Source organism: Cetorhinus maximus, chromosome 20 (genome assembly GCF_964194155.1).
Source record: "Cetorhinus maximus chromosome 20, sCetMax3.hap1.1, whole genome shotgun sequence".
Taxonomy (NCBI): Eukaryota; Metazoa; Chordata; class Chondrichthyes; order Lamniformes; family Cetorhinidae; genus Cetorhinus; species Cetorhinus maximus.
In genome coordinates this window covers 47,540,409-47,562,682 of record NC_135898.1, presented here as the reverse complement: position 1 = coordinate 47,562,682, position 22,274 = coordinate 47,540,409, and the positions used below count along the sequence as shown (strand labels likewise).

General features: G+C 45.1%; 1 protein-coding gene across 2 annotated transcripts in view; it reads left to right on the top strand.

The window, feature by feature from the left end:
- Positions 1-22,274, top strand: part of plce1 (phospholipase C, epsilon 1) — a 368,859-nt gene that overhangs the window by 172,598 nt on the left and 173,987 nt on the right. The gene's annotated exons all lie outside the window — the stretch shown is intronic.

Sequence of the window (22,274 nt, the reverse complement as noted above, 5' to 3'; positions counted from 1 at the left end):
GCGGTGACGTTGGGCGAGCGTCCCAATGCCATCACGATATTTCGGTGGGCGGGCGCACAATGATCTCCGATGCGTGCCCCCCATTAATTAACGGGCCACTTAAGGTCCTTGAGGCACCAATTGACAGTGATTTTTCGTGGCCCGTGCAATCTTCAGGTCTTCACATGAGCGCAACGGGCAGGTGTGTAGGACACATTTGTATAAACCTCATCCACGGGCGGGATAAGAAGAGTCAGTGGGGTCACGATTGTGCTTAGATATTTAATTTGGAAAGTTACTGATACTTGCCTGTGTGAGCAGAAATACTTCAAAATTCATACCAGCTGCTTAAACAGGACTCACGACCTTCAGGTCAGCACACTGCAGTGAAGATCCTTTTTGGGGCCTGCAGGTTTCAGGAAGCCTCCCCCTAGCCTGGGAATGGGAGTTGTGCTCGGCACTGGAGGCACCTCCTCTGAGGAAGAAGGGAGGGCCAGAAAGGGGAGGAGGTGAGGATTGCACATTCAGCCCCCAGGGGAGCCACCTTTGGGAGGTCAGGCGCAGGCATAAGGGGCGCAGGGCCAACAGGAAGTCCAAGGCAGAGGGGCCGCAGAAAACGCCACTATCCTGCTGCCAGGGTATACAGGCGGCAAAGCAGCTACCTCAATATGTCAGAGGTTCTGTGCCAAAAGAGGCTCCATCTCTTGAGGGAGACAGTCAACTTTATCTGTCAGATGATAGACCCTGAGATCTCTAGATCTCCGCTAACTGTGTGGGTGGACAGCCCATGCCAGTGGCCCTAAAGGTCATAGCTGCCCTCAGCCTTTATGCCTTTGGCTCTTTCCAGAGCTTGGTGGGTGATCTTTGCGGTGCCTCCCAATCAGCTGTCCACACTTGTATCAAACAGGTGACAGACGCTCTGTTCAGGTGTGCATTGACCTTCATCTACTACCACTGGGACCAGGCCAGCCAGACACAGTGAGCCAGAGGCTTTGTAGCGATTGCTGGCTTCCCCCGTGTCCAGGGTGCTATAGACTGTACACGTGTGGCCATCAAGGTGCCAGCAGGTGAGCCCGGTGCCCAATACCCCCCAGAATGTGTGTTGCTGATGGTGGTTGCATGCCGTGCTCTGTACAACCTTGCACTGGAAAAGGGCGACACTGTGGACGAAGAAGATGTAGACGCAGTTGCTGCGGCTGCACACGATGAGTCCAGCAGTGAGCCCGAGGATGAGCATGCACAGGGAAATGCTGAGGGGATAGCTGCTGACGCGGGCATACTCCAGGGAGGCAGGGACACCTGGGAGGCTTTAATCCAACGAACCTTCAGCTAGAACACCACAGATGGACCTCCAACACAAGCCAGGGCTGCAGGCTCCATACTCGATACCTGAGAGCAAAATCTGACTGGGTAGGAACATTAACGAAGGAGCTTGTCAATAAAGCTCATTGTGACACAACTCACTCATAACATCATGGGTAACCATCCACCTGCAGAGGAAAATGGTCACCCTCAGCCATGGTCACATATCTAAATTTAATGATATAACAGCATGAACTTAAGGAAACAAAATGACAAAGGTGTCAAACAGCACGCCAACTAATCATGACTTCATTGAGGGGCAACGCAAAAGCACCAGTGAGAAAACTGTGGTGTGCCTAAGGTGCCTTAAATTTACGCTTTCGGGTGCTACACCTAGGAGCTCCCCCATCGTTGGCACTGGTATTGGAGACAGCCTGCTCACTGTGCTGTCCTGTTGGCCTCAATGACCTTGGCGGGCGTCCTCTGGCCCGTAGAGCCTGTGCTGGCCCTGCCTGGGAGGGAGCTGTCAGTTCCACAGCTGGCATCTCCCCAGTTGTCGCAGCCTCATCGGATGCAATGGTCACTGGCAGAGGGTCGGAGAAGCTGCTGCCCTCATCCGGATCGTCCTGAGAGGAGCCCACAGAGACAACAGGCAGCTGCTGCGCCGATGTGAGGTCGCTTCGGACCTCCCTGCTCACCGTGTATGGAAGGGCACCGAGCTGGGAAACTTGGTGCCCAGACCATCTCCCACACTGGCACTGACCAGCTGAGGTCAATGTGAGGGCTTGCTGGACCGAGCGCAAGCCTACGAAGCCCTGATTGGTCTCCTGGAGGAGCCTCTCCATGAGAGTCGCCACTCTCTCCATGGAGGATGCATTGTGCTCGGACATGAGGCTCATTGCATCGGCGATGGTCATCATGGACTACTCCACCATGGGGACCAAGCCAAGCATAGCCTCATATATCTCCACCAGATCCTCCCGCACACCCTGCTGGACTTCCAGCGTTTGCTGCCTCATGGATGACTCCAGAGGCTCATCATCAGCCCGCAACAGAGCATGTGCCTGGTCCCCTGCAGTCCTCCGACTGCTGGCACCATGGGCGCTGTCTGTCTCCGCCAGCTCCTCCAGCGACTGTGAAGTGCCCTCACCACTGTGCCCCGGGACACCAGCCAATGATCTAATTCCCACCAAGGTGCTAGTATCTGCGCTGGTGCCTGCCTGGCAGTGATGGTGTGACACTGGTGGGTCAGACTTCAGGGCCCTCAGGTGTGAGAGGGGACTCCTGTGTCTCCTCCTCCCAGCTCTGCTCCGCTGATGCTGAAAGGAAGGACAAGGACATTGGATCAGTTAACGTGGAGACAATGTCAATGTGCATCCCAGTCCCCTGGATCATTATGCGCTCATCCTTCCATAAGACATGGTCAAGCCATGTTGCAAACTTCAATCACTGAACATTCAGCAGTGCCGTGGCTGCTGGGAGAACAATAGTGACCTCAGTGCTGGGCAAATATACCTGCCTGTGGCACCCCAGCCTCACTGACACCGGTGGATCTGGGCACATGGCACCTCTCTAGATCCAGGGCCTCCTGCTCGAACTTGATTGCCAATTGGGCTGGCCCTCCGCCAGTCCTCACCCGATCGGCGGCATAATGAGCATTCTTCTCCTGAAAAGGAGAGAAGAGCATTGATTAATACAACTTGTACCTGGAATCTCTTCGCTGCCGTCCCACCCCAACCAGAGTGGAACATTGCAGGGCTCCGGTGCCTCCTCACCTCGCAGCTGCCACACACTCACACAAAGATGCTAGACGTGTTCCCCCCAACCCCCTTGGCCAAATGCTGCCTACATCACATTTGGCATCACACGGTCTTACCTTGCAAAGCAAGGAGGTGCAAGCACATGGAGCGCCAAGAGCAGCAGATCGATCAGTGCCCCACCACCCGGAAGCTCCCCTCCCAGCATGTCAGCACCCTGACTTTGACATGTTTTGCAGTTCCAGCACTGTGCCTAGATGCAGATTCTCCTGCTTGCCCTCAAAACAGTGATGTGGGCCTCAGTGTACCACATGCTGCGGGTGCAGAACCCATCTCATCACCACCCTCTCAGGGTGACCTAGGCATGGGCAATATCTGCTGGCCCACCCAGCGAAGGACACTTGCTGTCAATGATTCAATGCAGTCACTACACTCAGACTTGGGGGGCGGGGGCAGCAGGGGGGAAAGCCGACCTGCTGGGTTAAGTGACCAATGCCAACATGGTACTCACCCTCCCCGAGCGCAAGACGCCGTTGAAGCGCTTGTGGAACTGGATCCATGTGCATCGCACCACATCATGGGAGCTCACTACCTCCGTCACCTCCTCCCAGGCAAGTTTTGGTCATGTGCGTGGGCGTCCTCCTCCCATCCCTGGGAATGAGGACCTTCTGCTGTGCTGCCACCTCCTTGAGGAGGGCAGCAAGGCAATCGTCTGAGAAACAAGAGGCACAGTGCCCCCCTTCCCTACCCTCCTGCCTGGCCTGCTCACCAGCAGCGCTCTGGGGAGCCCTCCTGCTGGCCTTGTTTGACAGTCTTTGCAAGGGTGCAGGAGCGCTTTTAGACAGGCTGCCAGGTCGCCATTGGACCCTGCGGTCATAGCAGTCCTGCCGCCGCCTGCCCACTCCCGCTGTCCTCGGGAGCCGCACCTTAATTGGCCCGCCCGTGTAAAATGGCGGCATGGACCCGATCACGGGCGGCAATCGGATCCACGCCCGCCCGCGCCCGCTCCCGCACGGCCCACCCGACAGGCAGAAAATTCTGCCCCTGGTGATCCTTTGTTGTATCCTTCCTTAGTTACTGAGAGCAGAATTGCACAGCGTTTCATGTGTGTTCTCACGGAAGCCTTCTACAATTGCAGCAAGACTTTCTTATTCTTGTACTCCAACCCCATTGTAATAAGGACCGACATACCATTTGCCCTCCTAACTGCTTGCTCTATCTGCATGTTAACTCTGTTTCTTGTACAAGGACAGGTAAATCCCTCTGAACACCAACACTTAATATTTTCTCACCATTTAAAATATATTCAAATTTTCCATTCTTCCTACCAAAGTGAATAACCTCACATTTCTCCACATTATACTCCATCTGCCACCTCCTTGCTCAGTCATTTTAACCTACTGATATCCCCTTGTGGATTCTGTGTCCTCCTCACAGCTTACTTTCCTACCTAGCTTTGTATCATTAGCAAATTTTAGCCTGTCCCTTTATCTAAGTCGTTAATATAGATTATAAATAGCTGAGGCACCAGCACTGTTCCTTGTGGCACTCCACTAACCCAAAAATAACCTGTTCATTCCTACTCTCTGTTTTCTGTCTTTGAACCAAACCTATGTCATTATGTCACATGTCACTATGTTACTCCCAGCCTGATGAACCCTTGTCTCGTGCAACAGTCTTTCATTTGGCACATCATTGAATTCCTTTTGAAAATTCAAACATACCACAAGCACTGGTTCCCTTTTATTTACCATGCTAGTTACATCCTCAGAAAATCCTAATAGATTTCTCAAACATGATGTCCCTTTTGTAAAAACATGTTGACACTGCCCGACCATACAAGATTTTCTAATTACCCTGATACCCCTTCCTGAATAATGGATTCCAGCACTTTCCTGATGACTGATGTCAGGTTAACTGGCTTGCAGCTCCCGATATTCTCTCTCTCTCTTTCCTTTCTTGGACAGTGGTGTTGCATTTGCTACTTTGCAATCCACTGGTATCATTCCAGGATTTTGGGAATTTTGAAAAATCACAATCAAAGCATCCACTATCTCTGCAGCCACCTCTTTTAGAACCATTGGATAGACAGTCAGGTCCAGAGACTTGTCACCTTTTTGTCCCGTTAAATTCTCCAGTGCTTTTTCTTTACTGATATTAATTACTTTAGGTTCTTCACTCTTATTAGACCCTTGGTTTCCCCCATTATTTCCAATGGTCTTTGAGATGATGGAACTAAGACTCCCCAGTGTTTCCCGGTGTCCCCACTGGCCAGGGTAGAATTGAATCATACCTCCAGTTTGATTTCCCAACTTGTCTGCCTAAGTATTGATGGAATGGCTCAGAACTGAATAAGCCATTTAGCCCAGTGTGCCTATACTGACTTGTAAGAGTGATCCACTTAGTCCCACTATCCTGTTCATTCCTTAGAAGCCTGCAAAGTCTTCCCTTCAAGTCCCTTTTGAAAGCCACTATTGAATCTGCTTTTGCCAGCCTTTCAAGCAGTGCATTCCAGATAATCATAGCTCTGAGGGGAAAAGGTTTCCTCATGTCCTCTCTGGTTCTTTAGCTTCAAAGGAATATGCACATGATCATGATCAGGTAATCTGTTTGGAGATGTTGGTTGAGGGATAAATATTGTCTAGGACACGGGGTGGAACTCTCCTGATTAAAAATAGTGTTATGGGATCTTTTATGTCCACTAGAGAGGGCTGATGGACTTGGTTTAGCAGCTCGCCTGAAAGATGTCCCACCATTGACAGTGCAGCACTCTCTCAGTATTTTACATGCTTGAGACTCTGTAGTGGGGCTTGAACACACAACCTTCTGACTCAGAGACAAGAGAGCTACCACTGAACCACAGTGAGCTCCTCTGGGCTAGGGAGGGAAATAACTCATTCAAGATTCCTGCTCTCAGTGACTATCCAGTGGCTTCAGGTGGCAAGTGTGGCTCAGTATTGAAGCTCCAGAGTGTATGTAGCACACTAACAATCAACACGGGTGAAAACTGATCACTTGCATGAAGTAGTAGATAGCATCAGGAACTGTTGCTAATATTAACATGTATCCTGAGTATACATGGGAAGAAAGATGATGGGACAAAAGCATTAAGAAATACAGTAAAGTCCCACCATTCGTGGGGATTACGTTCCCACGATATCTTGCAAAGGGCGAAATTGCGAAGGGGGAACATGCTTTTGGATGGGATTCAATTAGATCTGTTCCAGCCATGCGAGGGCAGTACTGGGCTCTCGAGCAAAATTGTGGTACAGTACCTGTATAGGACAGATGGGGGGCCTTCTTGACAAGAGATTACTAAAGCATGCAATGTGCATGGATTCCTTGAATTCTTTCTAAAGGGTTTGTTAAGAATTATAGGGATGGGAAAACTAGAGGACATGTTTGTAAAACACATAGGCATAGAGTTAGATTAGATGCTAGTGAAGGTTTGAAATTGAATAGAACCATTATTGTAGCTCTGGATGTTCCTTCATGGCTGCCGCCTTCCCAGGAAAAGAAAAGGGAGAGAGAAGAAACTGCAGAAAAGCGAGCATTGTTCACGCGATTAGCGATGCTGTCTACAAAGTAAAAAGCAAGGGTAAATGAATTTGTGAACAAGGCAGTTGCAAACGGCAGGACTTTACTGTAAAACAATGCATAAGTTACTTCTGTAGGTTGTAACAGTACAAATTCTGCCAATACCCAGGAATTCTCTTCCTCCTCCTTGCATATCTACATTTAAAAACTACCTCGAAGTTAAAATGCTTCTCACATTCAGTTCATGTCAGATTGTTCAAACTTCTATTGCAATCCTAATTGGATATATCAACATATGTTTCATTAGCTAAAAGCTACAGAACTTGAGGTCTCAACTTGCAGGTGATTCTTACCAGTTCAGGTCAGTTCTTCCAGATGCATCTTAGAAGCTGTCACTTCTGAAGCTATTTAACATATGTTACGGACAGGAGGGGGCTTAATTTAAACAGTCCTGATTTCTCCTCGCACCACCCATCTGTAAACAGGAAGGTATTTTGATTTTGATTTCCCTCTTTAGAAGGGGTGGCGTGTTTTCCCCAACCCCTCAGTTTTTGCCGTTATCCAATTTCTATTAACAATTACAGGGTAAAATCAGTGGTTAGTTTATTTTATACACACTCAAAACGTGAGAGTGGGGGGGGCTGTGGTTTTTGCTATGTAGCCCCTGGTACATTCATACAATAAAAGAGGGTTAAGGAAAAGAAAGAGGTACAGGGAAAAGATCACAAAGATAAGAATTATTGTTTCATGTGAGTCCAGAGTCCAGAATCGAAGTTAAATGATGTATTCTTTCAGAGTCCGCAGGTTGAAGACTGATGCTGGATAATTCACTTTTCCAGTAGTGATGACTTCTAAGATGAGATGGGCACATAGAGATGAATTAGTCTTGTAGGTGCTGGTACAGAAGTTCCAGTAAAAATGTGTAAATGGGGGCCAGGTATTCACCCTGAATGAGTCCTTATTCTGAGTTGCTGCTTGGTTGTTGGAAAATTGCAGTCTGAACTTTGCAGTTCTACAAGGCAATATTACAGGTTCCAGCAGCTTGGGGGGTTGCGGGGGGGTGGGGTGGGGTGGTGTTATGTGACTCCCACCTCTCCATTTTGGTTTGGACAAAGGATGTATATTCCTTAGTCTGGACCCAGAAGTAAAAAATTGTAAAAACTGAATAAAAACACTGGTCTGAACTAGTCTTGTATACCTTAAAATGGAACACCAGTAAAGTGGTGAAATAAGAATACTGGTCCGAACTGTTTTTCCTTCTCGGGAATCTTGATATTGGTATTGTTTCAACCATTAATCATTTCAAAAGAGGTTTTGGGCTCCTTTGTCTTCGCATACTGATCATCTGATTGGCTAGGGCCTGGCCTTAGAAATGTAAATGGCCTTTGTACAATTCCCTGGGATTTGATCACTGCAGTCACAGGGGTCATTGGTGCCTCTTTAGAGATCACGAGGTGGCAGCTGTTCTGAATGTCAAGAAGTTCCTTTATTTGAGTCATTGTTAGTCACAGATTCAGTCATTTTAAAGCCTTTGTCCAGTTTTTAAAAGATTTTATAAATTAGCCATGCTGATATTTTTTTATAAAAGTATAAAGTGAGGTCTTAGCTGCAGGACACACAATTTCATTCAAAACAAACAAAAGTAGGGCCAGAATTTTATGCTCTCTGAGCTGACATGTGGTGGACCCAAACTCGTGTGAGAAGACATCAGGCGGGCATCCCAACACCATCGCACTGTTGCATGATATTACGGTCCACAGGCGTGCGTGGTACTATGATAGATTTTTATTATTAGAGTGGTAAATTCCAAAGACATAGTGAAACAATGGGAATTTGCATTCAAAGGGGAGAATATGTATAAAGGAGAGAAGCTAATTTGCTGATGAACTTGGCTAAAAGTAAATTTGCAAAAAGCGCAAGTTACGTATCTAGGCCATACCATTTGACATGGTAAGGTGGCTCCAAAAGATGTGAAAGTTAAGGCTGTTGTGGATTTCCCAGTGTCTATAACAAATGAGAAGTTTTGAGATTTCTGGGCATGAGTGGGTTTTACCGGAAATTTGTGCCAAATTTTAGCAATGCAGTTGCTCCATTGACTGAGCTATTAAAAAAGAACAAGAAGTTTCAGTGGACACTGGAATGTCAGAAGGCATTTGACAGTTTGAAAACAGTATTAACTTTGACACCAGTTTTAGCAGTACCTAATTACGCCAAGTAATTTAAGTTGGATGTTGACGCAAGTGATATAGGCATTGGGGTCATATTATTACAAGAAGATGACCCTAGAATTGAAAAACCAATAGGGTATTTTTCATGAAAGTTGAATGTACAACGGAGAAGATGTTCAACAATCGAAAAAGAAACTTTGGGTTTGGTGTTAGCACTGCAGCATTTTGAGATTTATATTGGAAAAGATTTGTCAGAAACAATTGTTTATACAGACCACAGTTCTTCAAAGTTTCTGGATAAATTTTGAGACAGGAGTGCAAGGCTATTCAGATGGAATTTATTACTGCAACCATTTGATCTACAGATTATACATGTGACTGGATGAGAAAATCTGATTGCAGATGCATTGTCAGGAGTTTTAAGCTTAAAGGGAAAATTGGACATTTAAAAACCTGGACACTGAATTGGAATGATTTCTGTTGATAGGAAGGATTGACATATATTGTTATGTTAATACATGCATTTGGTAGTATAGTACTGTGAGTATATAGATAAGTATAGGAGGTAGTTTAAGATGGGTTAATAAAATGAAGCCATCTTTTTAAAATAATGACGGTTCATTTTTCAATAAGGAGGGGGATGTTAGGAAGATATAATAATTTTCATAATGTTATTTGGAATTTATTGTAAAGTAGAGTAATGGGGGGCGGGGACTGTGTCTATATATGTGTGTGTGGGACTTTATTGAATTAGAGACAACTAGACAGAAAGCTTTGATGTAAAAAGAGAAGCTAGGTTTGAAATGCTAAATAGGTAAACATGGGTGAAGTTTTAGAATTTGAGTTGTAAAGGGAACGTTTGCATTTTTAAATAAACAAAAGTAGCTTGAATTCAAAAGAGGGGTGAAATGCTTCACCTAGCCAGGAGAAGTTAGGAAACAGTGGCCAGAATTTTCTCGTTGGCAATTTGGGGGCAGGGCCCGCTCGCCGACAGGAAAATGATGCGAATGACGTCAGGAGGAACCCCCGACGTCATCCCGGTCCCTTTAAATTTTTAGGAAGGCGGGCAGACAGCGAAATCAGCTGTCCACCCGCTGACCTGTCAATGGCCAATTGAAGCCATTGACAGGGTAATTAAAGGCCCTGCCCGTCCAACCTTAAGGCTGGTGGGCAGGCCAGGAGCTCCAGCGGGCTTCTGATAATACATGAAACTTCATCCACTGGCGGGTTGAGGTTTCATGTCCGTTTTTAAAATGTTTAATAAAGTTTATGTTGTTTTTATTAACATGTCCCATCTCGTGTGACATTGTCATATGAGGGGGACATGTTAATAATATTTTTTATTTTTCTATTTTTTAAATTTTGTGCACTGTCACTAATCTCCCTGAGACAGCACTTAGTCTCAGGGAGCAGTGCACTCTTTTGCGCACATGCGCGAAAGAGCGCACTTTGATAGCTGGGAATTCCCTCCCCCCCCCCACACACAACATGGCGGCAGGCCCCGTTTCGGCAGGGGGGGGGGGGTCAGCTGTCCACCCCCGCCGAGCCGGTGGGGCCCGCATGCCCACCAAGGGCAAAATTTTGCCCAGCATGTTTATTTTTCCCAAGGTTACTGGTAAAATTGGTACTATGATAGATTTTTATTATTAAAGAGATATAGTTCAAAGACATAATGAAAGGAATTTGCATTCAAAGGGTATATATATAAATATGTATAAAGGAGAGAAGGCTGTGTGCAAGGGAGGGCATGTTGTAAGATCTAACACGAGTGTGAAAAGCCTCATGTTGCTGTCTACAAGGAACCAAAGCTGAGGAAAAACTCACTTTGAATTTGACTGTCCAGGGTGTGTGCTTTGCCTGGGTATGTTTTAATCTATGTGTTTTACTGTTGCCTTAATGGAGGTTTAACTGGGAGTTAGATTAATTAGGGGATTTAGAGGTTATTATAGCAGTAATTTGTAGACATATATATGGGCTTACAATATTTTCTTTCATTAATAAATGTTTAATTTAGTTTTGTAAAAAAACCTCTAAGCCTCTGTGGCTTTTTTACTGAATTCAAAGCCTGCATCTTGAAATAAATACAAATCGCAAATAGTTGTGGCAGCTGCTTCCAGCTTCCCTCTGGGATTTGAGCAGCTTGGCATTTACTGTCCACCTGCCATAACAGTGGCTATCCTATGCCAGTGGCTCTTAAGGTCACAGTGGCCCTGAACTTATTCATCTCTGGTTCCTTCCAAGGATCAGTGGGAGATCTATGTTGTGTTTTCTAATCTGCTGCTCACAGCTGCGTCAGGCTGGTCACTGATGCTCTATTCAGAAGGGTCAGTAACTTCATTCATTCCTGGACCAACAAAGCCAGCCAGGCTAAGCAAGCCAGAGGCTTTGCTGTAATTGCAGGTTCCCCCTCATCCAGGGTGCCATAGATTGCACACGTGGCCATAACGGCACCAGTAGTGCCTAACAAGAATCTATCTACCTGTGCCTTAAAAATATTTAATGACCCTTCCTTCTGAGGAACAGAGTTGCACAACCCTCGGAGAAAAAAAAAATACCCCCTACCCTGTCCTGTAAGGGCGACCCCTAATTTGAAAATAGTGCCCTCTAGTTCTGGACTTGCCTAAAACAGGAAACATCCTTTCGACGTCCACCTTGTCAAAACCATTCAGGATCTTATACACTTCAAACTAGTCAACCCTCACTCTTCTAAACTCCAGTGGGAACAAGCCCAGTTTGTCCAACCTATCCTCATAAGACAACCCGCTTATTCCAGGTATCAATCTAGTAAATCTCCTCTGAACCATCTTCAACACATTTACATTCTTTCTTCAATAAGGAGACCAAAACTGCACACGGTATTCGAGATGTGGTCTCACCAATTCCCTGTATAACTGAAGCATAACATCCTTTTATGTTCAATTCTTTTCATAATAAAGGATAGCATTCCATTAGCCTTCTTAACTACTTGCTGTACCTGCATACTAACTTTTTGTGACTCATGCTCGAGAGCACCTATATCCCTGTGTTCCTCAGAATTCTGCAGTCGTTCTCCATTTAAGCAAAACTCTGCTTTTTTTATTCTTCCTGCCAAAGTAAATAACTTCACATTTTCCCACATTATACTCCATCTGCCAGATTTTTGTCCACTCACTCAACTAATCTATATCCATATGCAAACTCCTTATGCCTTCTTCACAACATACTTTCCTACCTATCTTTGTGTCAACTGCAAATTTAGCTACCATGCCTTTGCTCCCCTCATCTAATTCATTGATATAAATTGTAAAAAGTTGAGGACCCAGCACAGACCCCTGCCGGACTCCACTTGTCACATCCTGCCAATCAGAAAAAGACCCATTTTACATACTCTCTGTTTTCTGCCAGCCAGCCAATCTTCTGTCCAGGCTGATATGTTACCCCCTGCACTATGAGCTTTTATTTTCTGCAATAACCTTTGATGTGGCACCTTATTAAATGCTTTCTGGAAATTCAAGTACGGTACATCCACAGGCTCCCCTGTTACTTCTTCAAAGAGCTCTAATAAATTGGTTAAACATGATTTACCTTTCATAGAACCATGCTGACTCTTCCCGATTACCTTGAGCTTTTCCAAGTGCTCAGTTAATATCCTCTTTAATGATTGAATCTAACCTTCCCCATGACAGACGTCAAGCCAACTGGCCTATAGTTTCCTGTTTTTTGCCTTCCTCCCTTCTTGGATAGAGGGATTATTTATACTACTGCCCAGTCTGTTGGAACCTTTCCAGAATCTAGAGAATTTTGGAAAATTAACACCAACGCATCTGCTACCTTGTTAGCCACCTCCTTTAAGACCCTGGGATGAAGTCCATCTGGACCTGGAGACCTGTTAGCCCACAGTTCCATCAGTTTGCTCAGTACTGTTCACTAGTGATTGTAATTTCACCAGTTCCCCTCTTCCCCTCCACCTCCCAATTTTCAGCCATTACTAGAATGTTTTTTGTATCCTCTATAGTGAAAACAGAAGCAAAACATTTGTTCATTTCATCTGCCATTTCCTTATTATCTACTATTAACTCCCCATTCTCACTCTCACTCTACCTGCTCTTTTCCTGTTTAAATACCTGTAGAAACTCTTGCTATCCATTTTACATTTATAGCTAGCTTCCTCTCATACTCTAATTTCTTTCTCCTGATTCCCTTTTAGACATTCTGTGCCGTTCTTTACATTCTGACCAATCACCTGACCTTCCAATCATCTTTGTGCTGTTATATGCTTTTTCCCCAAGTTTGATGCTTTCCCTAGCTACTTTAGTTAACCACAGATGGTGGGTCCTCCCCTTAGAAGCTTTTGTTATAGTAGGAATATACTTATTCTGAGTATTCTGAAATATCCCCTTAAATGTCTGCCATTGCTTCTCTAATGATCTATCCTCTAGCCTTGTATCCCAGTTCACTTCAGCTAGCTTAGCTTTCATGTCCACATAGTTGCCCTTATTTAAATTTCAAACATTAGTATTTGACCCACTCTTCTCCCTTTCAAACTGGGTATAAAATTTAATCATATTGTGGTCGCTGCTACCTAGAGGTTCCTTTACCCTGAGGTCATTGATTAATTCTGTCACATTACACAATACCAAGTCTAATATAACCTGTACTCTGGTTGTTTCCAGAATGTGCTGTTCTAAGAAACTCTCTCGAAAGCGTTCTATGAACTCCGCAGCCAGGCTCCTACTGCCAATCTGATTTTTCCAATATATATGTAGATTAAAGTTACCTGTGATTATTGCCATCCCTTTATCACAAGCACCCAATATTTCTTCTTGTATACCTTGTCCTACATTGTGGTTATTGTTAGGGTGTCTGTAGACCACTCCCACTAGTGACTTCATTCCCCTACTATTCCTCATCTTCACCCAAACTGATTCTACATCTTGATCTCCTGAACCAAGGTCATCTCTAACTATTGCACAAATGTCACCCTGGATTAGAAGTTCTACCCTCCTCCTTTACCGAACTTCCTATCCTTCTTGAAGGTCATATACCCCTCAATATTTAGGACTTAATCCGTGGCGTCTTGCAGCCAGGTCTCCGTAATGGCTATCAGATCATATTTATTTACTTCAATGTGCGCTATCAATTTGTTTACTTTATAATGAATGCTACACGCATTCAGATACTGAGCTTTTAGTTTTGTCTTTTTGTTATCTTTGTGAGATCTAGTCTTGATTCTAGTAACGATCTCTGAATGAAGTTTGCAGCCCTTCCCATCTGTCACAAGCCACTCCCATACCCAGCACCTATGAGAAACATGAAGCACATTCAGGCCATGACACATAATTAAATCTTTATATGGTGGATCCATTAACACAATTTGTACAAAGAACATGCATTAACTGAAGTTTTATCACCTGTAACAACGCCTCTTGTGTTTACAATGCCTTAAACTTCAAGTGCTGCGTCTTGGTGCCCCTGCCCACCGCGCTGGCAGCAGCATTGGGGGCAACCTACTGACCGTGATGTCTTGGCAGCGTTAATGACTTTGGTGGACGTCCTCTGGCCGGCGGAGCCCATGTAGGCACCATCTGGGAGGGACCATCCAGCGCCATGTCTGGGCACTCCTCAGTCATTGCGGCCTCATCAGATGCGACGGACACTGGCAAAGGGGAGGACGAGCGGCCACCTTCTTCTGGAGCACCTGAGAGGAGCCCGCAGATGCGACATCCAGCTCATCCACCAGTATGAGGTTGGCTTGAACCTCCCTGTTCACCACTGATGGACAGATACCTAGCAGATTTACTAGGTGCCTCATCCATCTCATACACTGGCAGTGACCTCAGCAGGTCACTGCCAGTGTGTGGGCTTGCAACCCCAGAATCCCCTGAGTCTGTTCCTGGAGCTGCCTTTCCATGAGAGTCGCCATTCTCTCTATGGGGGAGGCTGTGTGCCTGGAGCTCTGGGTCAACACAGTGCTCACGTTCCACATGGACTCCTCCTTGATGGAGACCATGGCAGGCAGACCCTCAGGGATCTCTGCCTGATCTTCACATTCATCCCGCTGGACATCCAGCATCTGTCGCCCGATTGATGACTTCAGAGGCTAATCATCTGCCTCAGACTCAGCATGGTCCTGGTTTCCAGCAGCCCTCCGACTGCCGGCGCCTTGGGCACTCTCTGCCTCTGCCAACTCCTCATGCGAATGTGATGTGCCCTCACCACAGTGAACTACCATCTGAACTGGCACGCTATTGTCCACCAACATGCCCCGTATCTGTGCTGGTGCTTGTTTCAGAGAGAGGATGTGACACTGGTACATCTGTCCATGGCACTTCCTCGGGTGTCAAAGGAGGATTCTCAAGGTCTCTCAGGCATTGTGAGGATGGCGCATCTGAGGGAGGAAGAGAGTATGTCAATTGATAACATCATAACAAAGTGACTGTGTGTGCATGATGGTTGCTTGTCATGATGGACAACAGCCTCACTGAGGTATTGTGCTTGGATGAGCAATGGGAGCTCTTTGATTTGAACTTCTCATTGGAGGTGCCACAATCCTACATTTCTTACATACTCCCTGTGTCTCTCACCTGTCCACTGGATTCGTACCTTCCTTCGAGACACCTACCTCTCCTCAACCTGTGGATGTTGCTCCACATTCGCATTCCACATCAAGGGCGTCCATCTCAAACTTTGAAAGGATCGGGAGGTTGGCCACCCCATCACCCGTCCGTGCGTGCTCCAGCGCATTATGGCTTCTCTTCTCCTGTATGGACAAAAGTGCATTCATTAGTGCACCTTCTACCTGCCACACCATAGCAGCCTTGCCACCTGTCCCTCCCCCCACCCCCAACCCCCTCCAATAGCAGACCCAGGTTGAGGTGCCCATCAGAATGGCACACTTCACCCTTGTACACACCCAAGGCAAGTGGTCACATCTCCCTGCCATGACAGGCACAGGGATATGTGCCAATTGGCACTCTGCATTTCACTCCCCTGAGGGCCACGAAGAACAGCCCCCCCCAAGACATCGATACACAGTTCCATGCCAAGTTGGTACTCACTCTTGTGGAACGCCGAAGATCATTGAACGTCTTCCACCTCTGGATCCATGTGTGGCACATGACATCATGCCTGCTCACCTGGGCAGCCACCTACATCCAGGCCTCCTTCGCCTGGTGGGGTAGCCTCCTCTTGCCATTCCGCGACATGAGGATCTCACGCTGGGCGCTCACTGCCTCCATGAGAGTGCACAGGCAGTCGTCAGAGAATGGGGAAGGTGGGGGGGGGCTGAAGAGTGCCCACTGGCATTGCCCTCCCACCTGGCATGCCCAGCGGCTGCTGAGTGCATAATTCCTGTCAACTAAAAAAGCTTCAGGTCTCTTGTGGACAGCTCCCTGAGGGTCCTGACCAACTCCTGGCAGCCTCCAGGGAGCTGTCATGACTTTCCATCTTCATGGTGCAATGACATACCTGAACTGGCTTGTTATCTCTCACCGGGTTGCAGGTAATGAAATGATGTGGGTTCTTCATGCTCCAGTGCTTGTTCAGTTAAAATGGCTGAAGTCTTTGGAAGCATAAACCCTCCAGAACTTGGATTTTTAAAAATGTTTTAATGATTTCCTCTGTTTTCATCTGTTTTCTTTTATATGGTGATTATTATGAGGCAATACAGATTTAACACACAGTAATATTTGTATGCTTATAAATTTACCATCTTCATGAACAATCATTACGATACCTCAGAGGCTGATAACTTTCTCAAAGAAATTTGTATTCCCAGTGGCCAAATTAAAGGAATTTGTAACACAATATTTGTGATACTCCTTGCATTTTTAACAATATTCGGGATACGCTTTTGTTTTAGACAAAAGAACCATACATCAGTACGCTAATGGTGACAGCACAGGCAAGAGCCCTCAGACATGTTGATGTAAGGTGCTGAGGGACCGAACATCCACTGGGCCACAAAACTGGAAATTGTGAAAGTTGTTTAGGACATCAGATGAGTTGAGCTTGTAGATGGGACGAGACTGGACAAGGGCGGGGGGAGAAAGATTTGAGATAGGGAGAGCAGTTTTGCAACAAAAGCTGTTTATAACCTCAAAATGATTTTCTTCTGTCATAATTCTCGTAGAACTGATGGAGCAAGATTGTTATGTGAAAGAGCTGCTATTATATTTGCAAAGTTTTTTCGGCAGTAAATCTCAGTTGATCATACAACTTCCCTTATGTTGATGCATATCTGTTGATTAAATTTCTGGCTGGAAGAAAAGGAGTCCCACCTGGAAATGCTTTACTTCAGTGTATTAATCAAAATGTTTCCTTTTATTTTAGATACATTGTACTGGTGGCAGCTCTTTAACCTTTATTTCCCAAATGTACAGATGCCTTAGTTGCTATGCAACAAACAAAATGGCAAACCTCCATGTTTTGTTTCTGCATTAAATTCTCTTTAAATGATTCAACAGGTTTCCATTAAGCCTGGAAAGCTGAAAGTTAAGCTTGTTTAGGAAGTACTCCCCAACTTACATGGCAATAATAAATTATATTTCTAAGCTATCAACCAATGTTATAAGCAAGGTTAAGTTAAACGCTTGGATGACTTCAAGTTTGTTAAAGTGGCCCAAAAATTACTGTAATGGAATGTTGATTAATTTGTAGAAAGTATTACACAAATGCCTTGTGCTATGGGTTTTTACTGTCTTTTGTGGGCTGTAGCTGTGAATTCATTGCTGTGCCGGTCGACATTTTGTTTTCTGTTTTCGCACGATTCACTAAGTTTTTCTTCTGGCACTAATGTGGGTCGATTTTCCGAATCAGCACTAAATTAGGTTTACTTTATTTTAGGTTTACTCACAGACACTCACTACTGCCATGCTGTGTTCTTGCTGTCTTTTGATTCCCAGATGTTGGTAATAATCGCACTTTAAACATGCAAAGATCAGAACTCTTTATCTTGCCATGCTGCCTTGTAGAATGGAAGGACCAGCTTGAACTGGTTCTGTTACACATCATATCAGTCTCGAGTGCAGCCGTGAAATGTGGCCCCCTGGGCTTACACATAACAATTAGTTCCAAGCTAATTAGTTCCTAGCTCTTTACAGATATTTACAGATAATACAACAATATCTAACACCTTAGATGAGGAGAAAGTTGGACTCGATGGGACACAGTAAGCAGCTTTATATAATTCTCTCCTGACGGTAGGTGCAGTGCTGTACCATGAAGCAGTGGGAAATGCTACCTGCCACCTCAAATTTGCCTGCCCTTACCTAACAGAAATTGTTTTCTCCTATCTTGAATTTTTTTTTCTCTCCTTTGTCCAGTCTCTCCCCATCGACAAGCACAACTCTTCTGGCATTCGAAACAACTTGTACCATGGTTAACAGGGCTCTACCCTGTGCCTAATCTATTTCCTTCACCTCTGCTCTCAATCCTTCTCCTCTCTCACAGAATCACAATAGGAGTCTCCTTGTCCTCACCTTCCAACCCACAAGCATCCACATTCAATGGATCATCCTCTGCCATTTCCACCACCACTGGCATGATGCCACCACCAAGTGTATCTGCCCCTTTCAGCATTTGGAAGGGACCATTTCCTCTGCAACATCCTAGTTGACTGCATAATTGCAACTCAACACCCGCTCCTCACAGCACCACCCCAAGCAAAAGAAATGAGAGATTTGCATTTATATAGTGATTGGCATGACCATGAGATGTCTCAAAGCATTTTACAGCCAATGAAGTACTTTTTGAAGTTTCGTCATTATTGCAATGTATGCAATGTGGAGGATGCAACACCTACCCTTCAGCCTACTCGGGGCCTCAAACACCTCCTCTGGGCGAAATAATGATTTACTTTTCAATTACGTATGTTGTATATGCTGCTCATGATGTGGTTTCCTCTACATAAGGGAGACTAAACGCAGACTAGGGCCCAAAATTTCTCTCTTGGATTGGGAGGCCTGTGCTTCGGCACGGTGTTGAGTTAAATTTTAAAAAAGAATAAAACAAAAAACAACCCTCACGTCCCATCCCCACACACTCCCCATACCCCATCTATGTCAACCAATGCCAACTCATGCCCCCTTCCCACCCCACATGGCCCCTCATACCCCCCACATGGCCGCTCATACCCCCATGCCAACCTATGCCCCTCTACTCACTCCCTATGGCCCTGCATACTCCATATGCCAACCAATGCCCTTCTATCAGCCCCCATGCCCCCCACACTTCATGGCGCTTTATAGCTCCTGTGCCAACTTTGTGCCAAGTCATGCCAACACCACCCACCCACCACCGTTCTCCCTTACCCCTTCAATGCTACCTTACCTAGTATCCTTTGACAGTTCCTAGACAGCTTTGACAGTTCCTTTTATAGCTTGACAGTTCTTTGACAACTTTGACAGTTTCAATGAGTTCATGTACTTTTTTTTACACATAATCATGTTTATTTTTAAAAATCCCAAAGGGTTCTTACCTCCCCCAAAAGGGTGGCCTTACCTCTTCCAAAGGTGTCCCAGGGCTAGATCCAAAGGGCTATCCAAATGAATCCAGTTCAGGCCAGCCCTTATCTAGTGTAATCTGCATACTCTGAATTTCACGGTCCTGGCCTACCAAAATCCCACTTCATTGGAGGCAGCTGGTGATTTAAATGGCCAACTGCCTCCATAAACCACGCACGTGAGAACCCCAGCCCAACTCCATCACACCCCCATAAAAATTGAACACTGTGCGTTTAGGAGCGGGACTTAGAATTTCTGGCCATTTCTGGGATTTTTGCCAAGACAGAGATGCTCTCCATCATGGTGAAAACCTGGGCCGAGGTGAACGCTTTGTGGAACATCTTTGTTTAGTCTGCAAGCATGACCCCGAACTTCTGGTGATCTGTCAGTTTAATTCTCCACCCACTCCCTTCTAGCCTCTCTGTCCTCAGCTCCTGATGTGTTCCATTGGAGCTTAACATAAGCTCCATGAACAGAACCTCACCTTTCCAGTGACCGTCACACCCCATGATAGAATTTCTAAAAAAAATTATACATTTTAACAATGATTCAACAATTGAGTTCCACAATTTCAGATCATGACCTTTGCCCCCATCTTTCAGATGACAGCTATTGGTGATGATTCTGCTATTGCCATTTACACCTCCTCTAGACACATCTTTTGTTTCTTTACTTGGCCTGTTACCATCTCCTTTTGTCTTGCACCATCATCCCCTTTGTCATTTAATCTCTCCTACCTTCCACCCTATCACAGACTGTTTTTGTTCTTCCCTCCTCTCTGCCCTTTATTGACTTCTGCTTACAACTTGTTCCATCTGTAGCGCTTTCCAGTTCTGATGACAGGCCATTGACCTGAAACATAAACTGCTGCCTGACTTGCTGAATATTTCCAGCATTTTCTCTTTTTATTTTAGATTTCTAGCATCTGCAGTATTTTGCTTTTGTGACATCTCTGATTTGGATTGTCAATATAATCCATTTAACGGTAAAGTAGGAGCAAGGTCTCTACTTTTGGCTTTTTAACCACCGAACGCTAATTTGAGACAATCAAGCAGATGAGACAGAGAGGAAGGTACATCCCACCATTCTTGGCTGCATTTGAATCTAGAGGGAAGAGCAGTGTCCTATGTCTATTGTATTTCTCAGATCCCTATCTCTGGTTAAGTAAAATTTGAATTAAATGTATATTTGTAATTTGGCAGTGCGTTGGTGGTATGATCTCAGTGCTCTGATTTTATTGATCTCAACTCAATTAAGGCAGCGTGCTAATTTAATATAGTCTAATTGCTCTGTATGTTAAGGAAATGTTGCTAGGATTTTCAAAATTGGTTTTGGTTTTATGGTTGGTGAGTCATTGTTGGTCTCATTTTGGAATGCTGTTAGCTCAGTGTGAAATGAAGATGATGGCAGGTTTTGTGGGAGTTAATAGCATTTTCTTCCCCGAGTGCAGTTCTAAATGAGAATGTAGAGAGAGTAATTATGACTTAACAGCTGTCAACAATACATCAGACAGGTGGTACAGAGCGCCTCCCTATGTGAGATTGTTTGAAGTTTTTAATACTTGAAGCACTTACTGTTTTTTTGGAGATGGCAAAAGACAGATTGTACAGTTCACATGAAGCTATTTGTTTGTTTTATTAAGAGATGTACTTTTGCAATGACCAAGACATGAGTGGTGGATGTTGAAAAATGGATCAGCTTTCCAGTTTTTGGAACAACTGTCAGTTTTGAGTGTAGTGCTGGTTGGATGCAGAGTGAACTCCTTTTTGCTCTGTCCAGCCTGTAAAGGTACCCCTTATCCCCTACAGACACTTCCTACACCAGTTTCCTCAAAGGACCTGTATGAGATGGGGTAGTTAAGGAGTTGAGACATCTGAAACCCATTCCACTTGGGATGTGCACATCTGGAACTGGCAAGGCTTTTATTCCATCAGTCCAAGCTGGATTCTAACAATTCCCGAAATAATAGAACAGTATTCTTCCTGGTTCTGCTACCCATCTTAATACAGTGTGCTAAAGGACTCTACCATTTATCTACTGCTATTGGAATATTCTAAAGACAAGTAGCGCAGAAGAAAGAGGGATGTACAACAACATAAGGGTGATGAGATAAGTCTTGTGGAATTTAAGGTGCATCGTTGCACAGCAGTGCTTCCCAAACTTTTTCTCACTGTGACCCCATTTTGAGGCTTGAAAATTTCCATGACCCCTCACTGGGACCTGAGAGATGGCGTTGTGTTGGGGTGGGGTGGGGGGGAGAAAGAACTGTTTGGTTGGGGGGGGGTGCGCAATGTGTTTATTCTTCAGGGATCTTTAAAAACCTACCTTTTCACTGGCTTTTTGGAGCAGGAATCAGGCTTCAAACATGGGTCAATTGAACTATGCCCACAATTTTTTTTAAAAAGTGAGGATTTAAAGGGGCCTTGCAGCATTCAGCCAGAGCCCCACCATTGGAGCATTCAGCCAGAGCCCCACTGTTGCTGCCTTGGTGCTCACAACCCCAGAATCTCATATTGCTACCCGACCCCCAGTTTGGGCAGCCCTGTTGTAGGATATTTGGAAAGGATACCAAACACTTGTGTACTCAATTTCCCAAGAGCACAAATTGGACATGTCTAAAAGCTGCTTATCACTTTATCACTTTAGCACAGTAATGGATCAAACCTGCTTTGACCATGTTATTTTTCACACAATGTGCATTCAGATTTCCCAAAGAGAAATAATGATGAAATATATAGAAAACTTTAACAATAAAACAATGATTTTTTTTCAGAACTCTTCACTTAATGTCACATTGCTGGCTAACTTGTGCATTCAGGTCACGTGTACACTTGCTGTAGCAAGAGCTGTGCCCTCAGTAACCCTTCCCCTTATCTGTTAGCCACACTGCTGACTCAAATAGTTACAAATCACTTTTTTTAGACCAAATGTATTATTTGGCACTTATATAAAAAAATATATTTTGTATAAACACATTACTTAGTTTTTTTGCTTTTGTTCTTTGGATGTAACACAAAAATGTTACCACACAGAGCTGCACAGAGAAATAA